The sequence below is a fragment of the Oncorhynchus masou genome, chromosome 33 (genome assembly GCF_036934945.1).
Source record: "Oncorhynchus masou masou isolate Uvic2021 chromosome 33, UVic_Omas_1.1, whole genome shotgun sequence".
Classification (NCBI taxonomy): Eukaryota; Metazoa; Chordata; class Actinopteri; order Salmoniformes; family Salmonidae; genus Oncorhynchus; species Oncorhynchus masou.
The window spans coordinates 9532559-9544743 of NC_088244.1; positions in this window are offsets into that span (position 1 = coordinate 9532559).

Genomic DNA, 12185 nt, shown 5'->3' on the forward strand with positions numbered 1-12185 from the left:
ACATTAGAAGGAATCTGATATGAAGTTGTGTAATCGGTCTTTGTGACTCTTGTTAAATCAGTTGAGGCTGCTGCTAGTTCTGCTGATACTAAGGGTGATAACGATGAGTATCTATTGTGTGTTCTGTTTATTGTCTATATTCTTTGTTGATTCTATTGACCGCAGCAGCACTATTTCACCAAATCTAATTCTGGGTATATGTAAATGTCCTTGTTGGCTAAAGGTGATTCTGATTATACAGTCAAAGACCCCCTTCCAGTCAATCTGGTGGTGAGTGGCTACCGAGTGGAGACAGTCTGGTAGCTAGGGGATACTGAGAGAGAAGAGAAGAGTCTGAGGTAAAGACCTACTGTCTGCCGTCCAGCCGTTTGAGAGAGAAGAGAAGAGTCTGAGGTAAAGACCTACTGTCTGCCGTCCAGCCGTTTGAGAGAGAAGAGAAGAGTCTGAGGTAAGGACCTACTGTCTGCCGTCCAGCCGTTTGAGAGAGAAGAGTCTGAGGTAAAGACCTACTGTCTGCCGTCCAGCCTTTTGAGAGAGAAGAGAAGGGTCTGAGGTAAAGACCTACTGTCTGCCGTCCAGCCTTTTGAGAGAGAAGAGAAGAGTCTGAGGTAAAGACCTACTGTCTGCCGTCCAGCCTTTTGAGAGAGAAGAGAAGAGTCTGAGGTGAAGACCTACTGTCTGCCGTCCAGCCGTTTGAGAGAGAAGAGAAGAGTCTGAGGTAAAGACCTACTGTCTGCCGTCCAGCCGTTTGAGAGAGAAGAGAAGAGTCTGAGGTAAGGACCTACTGTCTGCCGTCCAGCCGTTTGAGAGAGAAGAGTCTGAGGTAAAGACCTACTGTCTGCCGTCCAGCCGTTTGAGAGAGAAGAGAAGAGTCTGAGGTAAAGACCTACTGTCTGCCGTCCAGCCGTTTGAGAGAGAAGAGAAGAGTCTGAGGTGAAGACCTACTGTCTGCCGTCCAGCCGTTTGAGAGGGAAGAGAAGAGTCTGAGGTAAAGACCTACTGTCTGCCGTCCAGCCTTTTGAGAGAGAAGAGAAGGGTCTGAGGTAAAGACCTACTGTCTGCCGTCCAGCCTTTTGAGAGAGAAGAGAAGAGTCTGAGGTAAAGACCTACTGTCTGCCGTCCAGCCTTTTGAGAGAGAAGAGAAGAGTCTGAGGTGAAGACCTACTGTCTGCCGTCCAGCCGTTTGAGAGGGAAGAGAAGAGTCTGAGGTAAAGACCTACTGTCTGCCGGCCAGCCGTTTGAGAGAGAAGAGAAGAGTCTGAGGTAAAGACCTACTGTCTGCCGGCCAGCCTTTTGAGAGAGAAGAGAAGAGTCTGAGGTAAAGACCTACTGTCTGCCGTCCAGCCTTTTGAGAGAGAAGAGAAGAGTCTCAGGTGAAGACCTACTGTCTGCCGTCCAGCCGTTTGAGAGAGAAGAGAAGAGTCTGAGGTAAAGACCTACTGTCTGCCGTCCAGCCGTTTGAGAGAGAAGAGAAGAGTCTGAGGTAAGGACCTACTGTCTGCCGTCCAGCCGTTTGAGAGAGAAGAGTCTGAGGTAAAGACCTACTGTCTGCCGTCCAGCCTTTTGAGAGAGAAGAGAAGAGTCTCAGGTGAAGACCTACTGTCTGCCGTCCAGCCGTTTGAGAGAGAAGAGAAGAGTCTGAGGTAAAGACCTACTGTCTGCCGGCCAGCCGTTTGAGAGAGAAGAGAAGAGTCTGAGGTAAGGACCTACTGTCTGCCGTCCAGCCGTTTGAGAGAGAAGAGTCTGAGGTAAAGACCTACTGTCTGCCGTCCAGCCTTTTGAGAGAGAAGAGAAGAGTCTCAGGTGAAGACCTACTGTCTGCCGGCCAGCCGTTTAAGAGAGAAGAGTCTGAGGTAAAGACCTACTGTCTGCCGTCCAGCCGCTAATAAAACATGCCAACTACATCTGGAATTCATCACGTCAGTGTGTGTGAAGGGGGAAGTACTTTAGGAATCACAGTGATCTCTGTGGACAGGCAGGAAGCTGAAGATATTACCTGTAGATAGGAAATGGGGATGTATTATTATCATGGAGGACATAATAAATACTTGATACCCTCTTTACCACATTACATAGGCTAGTCTCACTGATAGAGGAGTTATCAGACTTTCCCATGCTGATTTATTGTGTAAAATATACTTTAAGATGAATGCTCCAACTCCAAGTTGTTCTGGATAAGACCGTCTGCTAATGTATTCCTTCAGTTAATATCTGACGTGTACGTATGTGGGGGGTGGGGGGTGGGGGGGGGACTTCCTCTGGTGGTCATGGGTCTCTGCCCTGCTGTGTTTGCTGAGTCCCGAGATGCAAACCAGTTCTCAGCATTCTCTCAGCACCAAGTCCCAGTGTCATGACAACAGGCAAACCATGTCCCTGGGCCTGTGTGGTGAAACTGAAGCCACTACAGAGAGGCCTGAACGTTGTGGCCGGGGAAACATGATCTAAGAGCACACACCGACACACACACCTACACACACTTAGAGAGGAATACAACACGAGACAGCTGTTATGACCATGGTGCTGTAGTAAGGCTGCAGCAACAATGCACTATACCGCGTGTGTGTGGAGGGGTCAGGTTTCAAAGCTAGAACTTTCTTCTTTTTCGCTGTCTGTTACTGTATCTTCTCCTCTTAGTGGCTCTGTAGTGGAGCTGCTCTATATTCCAGGCTGTCTTTGTGCTGAGACCCCCACTCCCGATGCAGGTGTGCTTCTGAGGGGGCCCACTGGGAGGGAGAGGGACCCTACCCTCTGGCCGTGTCATGCACCCTAAAAAAAATAGCACGTATTATCCCCAGTGCGTTGTCAGGGTGTTGCCTAGTGACTTGGTCTCTCTCTCTCTCTCACTCTCTCTCTCTCTCTCTCTTGGTAACCTCATTTTGATCTATTCTGATCCCTCACCAGGCCCACCCTCCACCCCTGCCCCTATCTGACCACTGAGAGTAGGGGGGTCATAGGTCACACAGGGGAGGTCTATTAACCAGTCAAGTGATAAAGCCATAGTCAATATTCATCCCGCACTGTTCTATTTTTAATTTACAGTTACTGGCTATGTTCAACAGTTCAACAGTCATCCGTTGCAGATAAATAATCATTTGTGTTTTTAATCTCTGATTTATAGTTCTACAGCTGGTGGGTTCAGTAAGAAAAAAAAGAACACAATTCTTTTGAACAGTGTGTGCTTAGTTTTCACGGCTGGTGGACTGGAGTGAGCCTTGTATGATTGATGAGGAAAAACAAAGCTTCAGATCCACCTCTCTCTGATGACTTATGTCTGCACAGAGCAGCCTGACATTGCCATTAGCATGTCATATTTACGTCATCTTTATGACCACTTTATTATCATTATCAAAACCAGCTGCTACTGAAACCTGCGTGGGGAAGACATTTTGACCTCACATCAGTGTCAAGATGCTCACGCATCACGTCACGTTGCTCACTCTTCAGGACTGGTGGCTAACGACAGTGACAGATACAGGGTCCATGTGTCAGCTGACATGCTCCCAGACATAGCCTAATGCAGTCTCCTGGCTTGGAGCAGATCAGCCCCAGATTCAGGCCTGGAAACTAATCTCCTGTCTGTGTGACGGGTCACAGTGTTCCTCCAACAAGTAGGAGGAGGTTCAACCAGGCCAGAACAGGTCAGGCCAGAACAGGCTCATGGCCCACTGCTGGGTCACATCATGGCTTCCTGTGGAATCTCCTCCAGCCAGGAGAGAGAGAACACGCTTTACCCTGTTAATCAGTTTCAAATGGAGAGATGAGGGAGAGGGATCGGGGAGAGAGACGGGAGAGAGATACACGAGAAAAGAGAGAAAGGGGAAGATAGTGGAGGGGGATTGGGAAAGAGGAAGAGGGCGAGGGGGTGAAGAGAGAACCATGTGAAATACTTCATTCTGTTCCAACATGTCTTTTTCTCACGAAATCGTCAAAGAAATCTCCACAGAAACGGGAGCAGGGGCACAACAACTCCCTCTCCCCTACACCCCCACTGTCAAGCACACCACCACCCCCCCCCTCTCTCTCTCTCTCTCTCTCTCTTTCACTCTCTTACAGGAAATGCTATGATGTAATTGGTGAACATTTGCCTCTTTATGTCTTGTGACCCAATTCTGTTTACCGAAATGTGTCCTCTTAGTCAAGGGGATTAGCCAGAGAGAGCTTCTGAGATGCCAGGGGCTTCCGTTTCATTTGACCATAGCCAAAACAGAAACTAAGGACAGGAAAGAGGGAGGAGAGGAGAGAGAGAAAGAGAAAAAGTCATTATTAGCATGAAGAGGGGAATAAAGTGAAAGAAGAGAAGCGTAATTGAGAATGCAGAGCGGAAGCTGAATGGATAGATATATCATAGTCCATCTTAAAGCCTATCACTCATCACAAGCTATCAGTGGTGGGAAAAGTACCCACTCATACTTTCAATTGTCATACTTGATGAATAGTAAACAAATTGTCCTACTTGATGAAAAGTAAACAAATTGTCATACTTGATGAAAAGTAAACAAATTGTCATACTTGATGAAAAAAATTAAACAAATCTTAATAGAAAACGACTCAAGAAAAAGGGGAAAGTCACCCAGTAAAATACAACTTGAGTAAAAGTATACAAGTATTTGTTTTTAAATATACTTATGTATCAGAAGTAAATGTCATTGCTAAAATATACTTCAGTATCAAAGTAAAAGTTTAAATAATTTCTAATTCCTTACATAAAGTAAACAATGCGGCACCATTTTCTTGTTTGTTTTTTAGCCAGGGGAACACTCCAACACTCAGACATCATTTACAGATAGCCAGGGGGACACTCCAACACTCAGACATCATTTACAGATAGCCAGGGGGACACTCCAACACTCAGACATCATTTACAGATAGCCAGGGGGACACTCCAACACACAGACATCATTTACAGATAGCCAGGGGCACACTCCAACACTCAGACATCATTTACAGATAGCCAGGGGCACACTCCAACACTCAGACATCATTTACAGATAGCCAGGGGAACACTCCAACACTCAGACATCATTTACAGATAGCCAGGGGGACACTCCAACACTCAGACACCATTACAGATAGCCAGGGGAACACTCCAACACCCAGACATCATTTACAGATAGCCAGGGGAACACTCCAACACCCAGACATCATTTACAGATAGCCAGGGGCACACTCCAACACTCAGACATCATTTACAGATAGCCAGGGGGACACTCCAACACTCAGACATCATTTACAGATAGCCAGGGGGACACTCCAACACTCAGACATCATTTACAGATAGCCAGGGGGACACTCCAACACTCAGACATCATTTACAGATAGCCAGGGGGACACTCCAACACTCAGACATCATTTACAGATAGCCAGGGGGACACTCCAACACTCAGACATCATTTACAGATAGCCAGGGGAACACTCCAACACTCAGACATCATTTACAGATAGCCAGGGGGACACTCCAACACTCAGACACCATTACAGATAGCCAGGGGAACACTCCAACACCCAGACATCATTTACAGATAGCCAGGGGCACACTCCAACACTCAGACATCATTTACAGATAGCCAGGGGAACACTCCAACACCCAGACATCATTTACAGATAGCCAGGGGGACACTCCAACACCCAGACATCATTTACAGATAGCCAGGGGCACACTCCAAAACTCAGACATCATTTACAGATAGCCAGGGGAACACTCCAACACTCAGACATCATTTACAGACAGCCAGGGGAACACTCCAACACTCAGACATCATTTACAGATAGCCAGGGGTACACTCCAAAACTCAGACATCATTTACAGATAGCCAGGGGAACACTCCAACACTCAGACATCATTTACAGATAGCCAGGGGAACACTCCAACACTCAGACATCATTTACAGATAGCCAGGGGAACACTCCAACACCCAGACATCATTTACAGATAGCCAGGGGGACACTCCAACACCCAGACATCATTTACAGATAGCCAGGGGCACACTCCAAAACTCAGACATCATTTACAGATAGCCAGGGGAACACTCCAACACTCAGACATCATTTACAGATAGCCAGGGGCACACTCCAACACTCAGACATCATTTACAGATAGCCAGGGGCACACTCCAACACTCAGACATCATTTACAGATAGCCAGGGGAACACTCCAACACGCAGACATCATTTACAGATAGCCAGGGGAACACTCCAACACTCAGACATCATTTACAGATAGCCAGGGGAACACTCCAACACTCAGACATCATTTACAGATAGCCAGGGGAACACTCCAACACTCAGACATCATTTACAGATAGCCAGGGAACACTCCAACACTCAGACATCATTTTCTTTAGGAATGTAGTGAAGTAAAAGTTGTCAAAAATATAAACCTCAAAAACTCCTTAAGTTGTACTTGAAAGTATTTTTACTTAAGTACTTTACACCACTGAAAGCTGTTATATTAATCATTCTCAATCGTTGTCTTCATCAGTAGTTGCTCTTAGTCAATAAGCCCGAAAATCAGTAGTGAAACAACTTTCAACTCCTCTCACAAGACTCCTTATGTCAGGGCCTAGACTCCTTGTGTCAGGGCCTAGTTCCCTAATGTCACAGCCTAGACTCCTTATGTCAGGGCCTAGTTCCCTAATGTCACAGCCTAGACCCCTTGTGTCAGGGCCTAGTTCCCTAATGTCACAGCCTAGACTCCTTGTGTCAGGGCCTAGTTCCCTAATGTCACAGCCTAGACTCCTTATGTCAGGGCCTAGTTCCCTAATGTCACAGCCTAGACTCCTTGTGTCAGGGCCTAGTTCCCTAATGTCACAGCCTAGACTCCTTGTGTCAGGGCCTAGTTCCCTAATGTCACAGCCTAGACTCCTTGTGTCAGGGCCTAGTTCCCTAATGTCACAGCCTAGACTCCTTGTGTCCGGGCCTAGTTCCCTAATGTCACAGCCTAGACTCCTTGTGTCCGGGCCTAGTTCCCTAATGTCACAGCCTAGACTCCTTGTGTCAGGGCCTAGTTCCCTAATGTCACAGCCTAGACTCCTTGTGTCAGGGCCTAGTTCCCTAATGTCACAGCCTAGACTCCTTGTGTCAGGGCCTAGTTCCCTAATGTCACAGCCTAGACCCCTTGTGTCAGGGCCTAGTTCCCTAATGTCACAGCCTAGACCCCTTGTGTCAGGGCCTAGTTCCCTAATGTCACAGCCTAGACTCCTTGTGTCAGGGCCTAGTTCCCTAATGTCACAGCCTAGACCCCTTGTGTCAGGGCCTAGTTCCCTAATGTCACAGCCTAGACTCCTTGTGTCAGGGCCTAGTTTCCTAATGTCACAGCCTAGACTCCTTGTGTCAGGGCCTAGTTCCCTAATGTCACAGCCTAGACCCCTTGTGTCAGGGCCTAGTTCCCTAATGTCACAGCCTAGACTCCTTATGTCAGGGCCTAGTTCCCTAATGTCACAGCCTAGACTCCTTGTGTCAGGGCCTAGTTCCCTAATGTCACAGCCTAGACTCCTTGTGTCCGGGCCTAGTTCCCTAATGTCACAGCCTAGACTCCTTATGTCAGGGCCTAGTTCCCTAATGTCACAGCCTAGACTCCTTGTGTCAGGGCCTAGTTCCCTAATGTCACAGCCTAGACTCCTTGTGTCAGGGCCTAGTTCCCTAATGTCACAGCCTAGACTCCTTGTGTCAGGGCCTAGTTCCCTAATGTCACAGCCTAGACTCCTTATGTCAGGGCCTAGTTCCCTAATGTCACAGCCTAGACTCCTTGTGTCAGGGCCTAGTTCCCTAATGTCAGGGCCTAGACTCCTTATGTCAGGGCCTAGTTCCCTAATGTCACAGCCTAGACTCCTTGTGTCAGGGCCTAGTTCCCTAATGTCACAGCCTAGACTCCTTGTGTCAGGGCCTAGTTCCCTAATGTCACAGCCTAGACTCCTTGTGTCAGGGCCTAGTTCCCTAATGTCACAGCCTAGACTCCTTGTGTCAGGGCCTAGTTCCCTAATGTCACAGCCTAGACTCCTTGTGTCAGGGCCTAGTTCCCTAATGTCACAGCCTAGACTCCTTGTGTCAGGGCCTAGTTCCCTAATGTCAGGGCCTAGACTCCTTATGTCAGGGCCTAGTTCCCTAATGTCACAGCCTAGACTCCTTATGTCAGGGCCTAGTTCCCTAATGTCACAGCCTAGACTCCTTGTGTCAGGGCCTAGTTCCCTAATGTCACAGCCTAGACTCCTTGTGTCAGGGCCTAGTTCCCTAATGTCACAGCCTAGACTCCTTGTGTCAGGGCCTAGTTCCCTAATGTCACAGCCTAGACTCCTTGCGTCAGGGCCTAGTTCCCTAATGTCACAGCCTAGACTCCTTGTGTCAGGGCCTAGTTCCCTAATGTCACAGCCTAGACTCCTTGTGTCAGGGCCTAGTTCCCTAATGTCACAGCCTAGACTCCTTGTGTCAGGGCCTAGTTCCCTAATGTCACAGCCTAGACTCCTTATGTCAGGGCCTAGTTCCCTAATGTCACAGCCTAGACTCCTTGTGTCAGGGCCTAGTTCCCTAATGTCACAGCCTAGACTCCTTGTGTCAGGGCCTAGTTCCCTAATGTCACAGCCTAGACTCCTTGTGTCAGGGCCTAGTTCCCTAATGTCACAGCCTAGACTCCTTGTGTCAGGGCCTAGTTCCCTAATGTCACAACCTAGACTCCTTGTGTCAGGGCCTAGTTCCCTAATGTCACAGCCTAGACTCCTTATGTCAGGGCCTAGTTCCCTAATGTCACAGCCTAGACTCCTTATGTCAGGGCCTAGTTCCCTAATGTCACAGCCTAGACTCCTTGTGTCAGGGCCTAGTTCCCTAATGTCACAACCTAGACTCCTTGTGTCAGGGCCTAGTTCCCTAATGTCACAACCTAGACTCCTTGTGTCAGGGCCTAGTTCCCTAATGTCACAACCTAGACTCCTTGTGTCAGGGCCTAGTTCCCTTATGTCACAGCCTAGACTCCTTGTGTCAGGGCCTAGTTCCCTAATGTCACAGCCTAGACTCCTTATGTCAGGGCCTAGTTCCCTAATGTCACAGCCTAGACTCCTTGTGTCAGGGCCTAGTTCCCTAATGTCACAGCCTAGACTCCTTGCGTCAGGGCCTAGTTCCCTAATGTCACAGCCTAGACTCCTTGTGTCAGGGCCTAGTTCCCTAATGTCACAGCCTAGACTCCTTGTGTCAGGGCCTAGTTCCCTAATGTCACAGCCTAGACTCCTTGTGTCAGGGCCTAGTTCCCTAATGTCACAGCCTAGACTCCTTGTGTCAGGGCCTAGTTCCCTAATGTCACAGCCTAGACTCCTTGTGTCAGGGCCTAGTTCCCTAATGTCACAGCCTAGACTCCTTGTGTCAGGGCCTAGTTCCCTAATGTCACAGCCTAGACTCCTTGTGTCAGGGCCTAGTTCCCTAATGTCACAGCCTAGACTCCTTGTGTCAGGGCCTAGTTCCCTAATGTCACAGCCTAGACTCCTTGTGTCAGGGCCTAGTTCCCTAATGTCACAGCCTAGACTCCTTGTGTCAGGGCCTAGTTCCCTAATGTCACAGCCTAGACTCCTTGTGTCAGGGCCTAGTTCCCTAATGTCACAGCCTAGACTCCTTGTGTCAGGGCCTAGTTCCCTAATGTCACAGCCTAGACTCCTTGTGTCAGGGCCTAGTTCCCTAATGTCACAGCCTAGACTCCTTGTGTCAGGGCCTAGTTCCCTAATGTCACAGCCATCAACATTTGTTGTCTATAATAGTTAATCTGTTTCTCCTTGTTGCATTTCCTTTTTCTGCTATACATTTCTCTCATAGCTTTAATAGATCCAACCACAAACATATTAAACTATTCTTAACCTCTTCCTGTTAGATGCCTGTGGGACTGTACTGGCAAGGAAGGGAGGGAGGCTGGGAAATTAGAACTGTTCTGTAATTGTCTCAGCATGGTAGTCATTTGTACTGGTACTGTCACGCGTGCTCCCTCTCCGACCTCGAGGTCACCAGGTTGCTCTTTATGACGCAAACCCGTCACCGTCGTTACGAGCACCTGCACGTCATCAGACTCACCTGGACTCCATCACCTCCCTGATTACCTGCCCTTTATCTGTCCCTCCCTTTGGTTCCTTCCCCAGGCGTTATTGTTTCCTGTCTGTGCGTTGTTCGTATTTCTTGATCTGTTCATTTGTTTATTATATTATACACTCCCCGAACTCGCTTCCCGACTCTCGGCGCTCACGTTACAGGTAATCTGAGGAGTTAAGACCACATTGGTTTCATTTTCACTTCTATGGGGAGTTTTCTCACTAGTCATGAAATTCAGAGGCAGAAAAATGAAGTTAAAAGAGAGTAACACAGCAATGGAAAATGAGAACGTAACGCTGGTTGATGGGCGAGAGAGATTTGCTGAATACAGCACATTTCCCACTGTTCATGTGCGAGTTGATCTAATAGACTACAGTACTCTACTCATTTAAAAAAAGTACCCAAGACACAGATACAGTATGTGACTTAGAATTTAGGGGGAAGAAAAAAAAAACAAGCTGGAAAACGACAGACTGAATCAAATCGTGGGGGATGTTGAGAGTTCCAACCTGAGACGTGACCAAATACTAAGGTCACGGTAGGTCACCACGTTTAAGGGGCCGAAATATTAGACGGGTGGTCAATTACTGGACATTTTCACTGCAGAAAAAGAAAGATGTCTGTGCCACTCGCCAACAGCACATCCAAGGAGTTGATCTGACAACCCTCTGTCCACATGGGTGTCCACACCGGGATGGATTTTGCAGTTGTATTTCAACAGTAAACCCTCGTACAGAGTAAAACAGAATTCAAAATATTAGGCTACATTTTCCAAACCAAAAGTGGCACAGCAGGACATCGTGTTGATTACATTGAGTGTGATGGATTCAATGTTCCTGTATAATGTCATAGCAGTGCTGACAGAGCCGTTCTACCTGATCTGGGAACAGGCTTTCAGGCAACAATCTATCTTTGTCATTATAGCTGTCACTGCCCTCCTCCCTTACTAAAAAAAGCACATGATAAAATGACATGTAACAAAAAAAAAACACATGGTTAACAAACCTCATGAATGTTTCTTTGTTGTTGACATTTTCATATGAGTCAGACACGTGGTTTTTGGACATGTGTGAAGTTGACACGTGGTTTTTGGACATGTGTGAAGTTGACACGTGGTTTTTGGACATGTGTGAAGTTGACACGTGGTTTTTGGACATGTGTGAAGTTGACACGTGGTTTTTGGACATGTGCAAAGTTGACACGTGGTTTTTGGACATGTGTGAAGTTGACACGTGGTTTTTGGACATGTGTGAAGTTGACACGTGGTTTTTGGACATGTGTGAAGTTGACACGTGGTTTTTGGACATGTGTGAAGTTGACACGTGGTTTTTGGACATGTGCGAAGTTGACACGTGGTTTTTGGACATGTGTGAAGTTGACATTTATTTATTTATTTTTTAACTTATACTATTGGGTATAGGTTTTGCTTTCATTATGTTTGTTTGCAATACTAAGACTTTTGTGCTCCACTTCTTCTTGATGTTAATGACAAAAGTAACTCACAACACCTTATAGTAACACGATGACTCGATTTAAAGGTGTTTACAGCAACAATCCAGAGTTGCAACATTTTCAGAGAGTTTTAAGCCGTCCTAGTTCCAGGTAAAAAGGCTGAGGGTTGAGGATGGAGGAATGCAACCTCTCTCAACCCTCAGACTGTTCTATGGACGCAAGGACAGACCATCCGTGTTATCTAAATTATACTTTTAACCATGTTCTGAGGCAATATAGAGGTTGCTTACGATTACTTTGTTTACAAATATTGGAGTAAAACAAGCTTATGTGTTGGGTCCTGATGGGGCACGACAGTTCAACTGAGCTCGTGAGGCATATCATTCATTTATAAATCCCTAAATGTACGTAGCAACTAAGCATTTCCCTTTTAACCAGCATTGCCATTTCCCTTCATACGCCACTTTGTCCACTGTTCTGCGAGTGTCCAGCGAAATCATTCCCTTGTCCCGTATTTGGGCTTTTTAGATGTGGTCGCCCTAATTCCACCAATGGAAACATTGCTACTGCGACATAAAACCATCTTTTTACGTGTGAGGAGAATTATTTCAACCTCACATGTTAATAATCTGTTAATTCCACATGTGAAAGTGAGATTTTCACACTTGGAGTTTTCT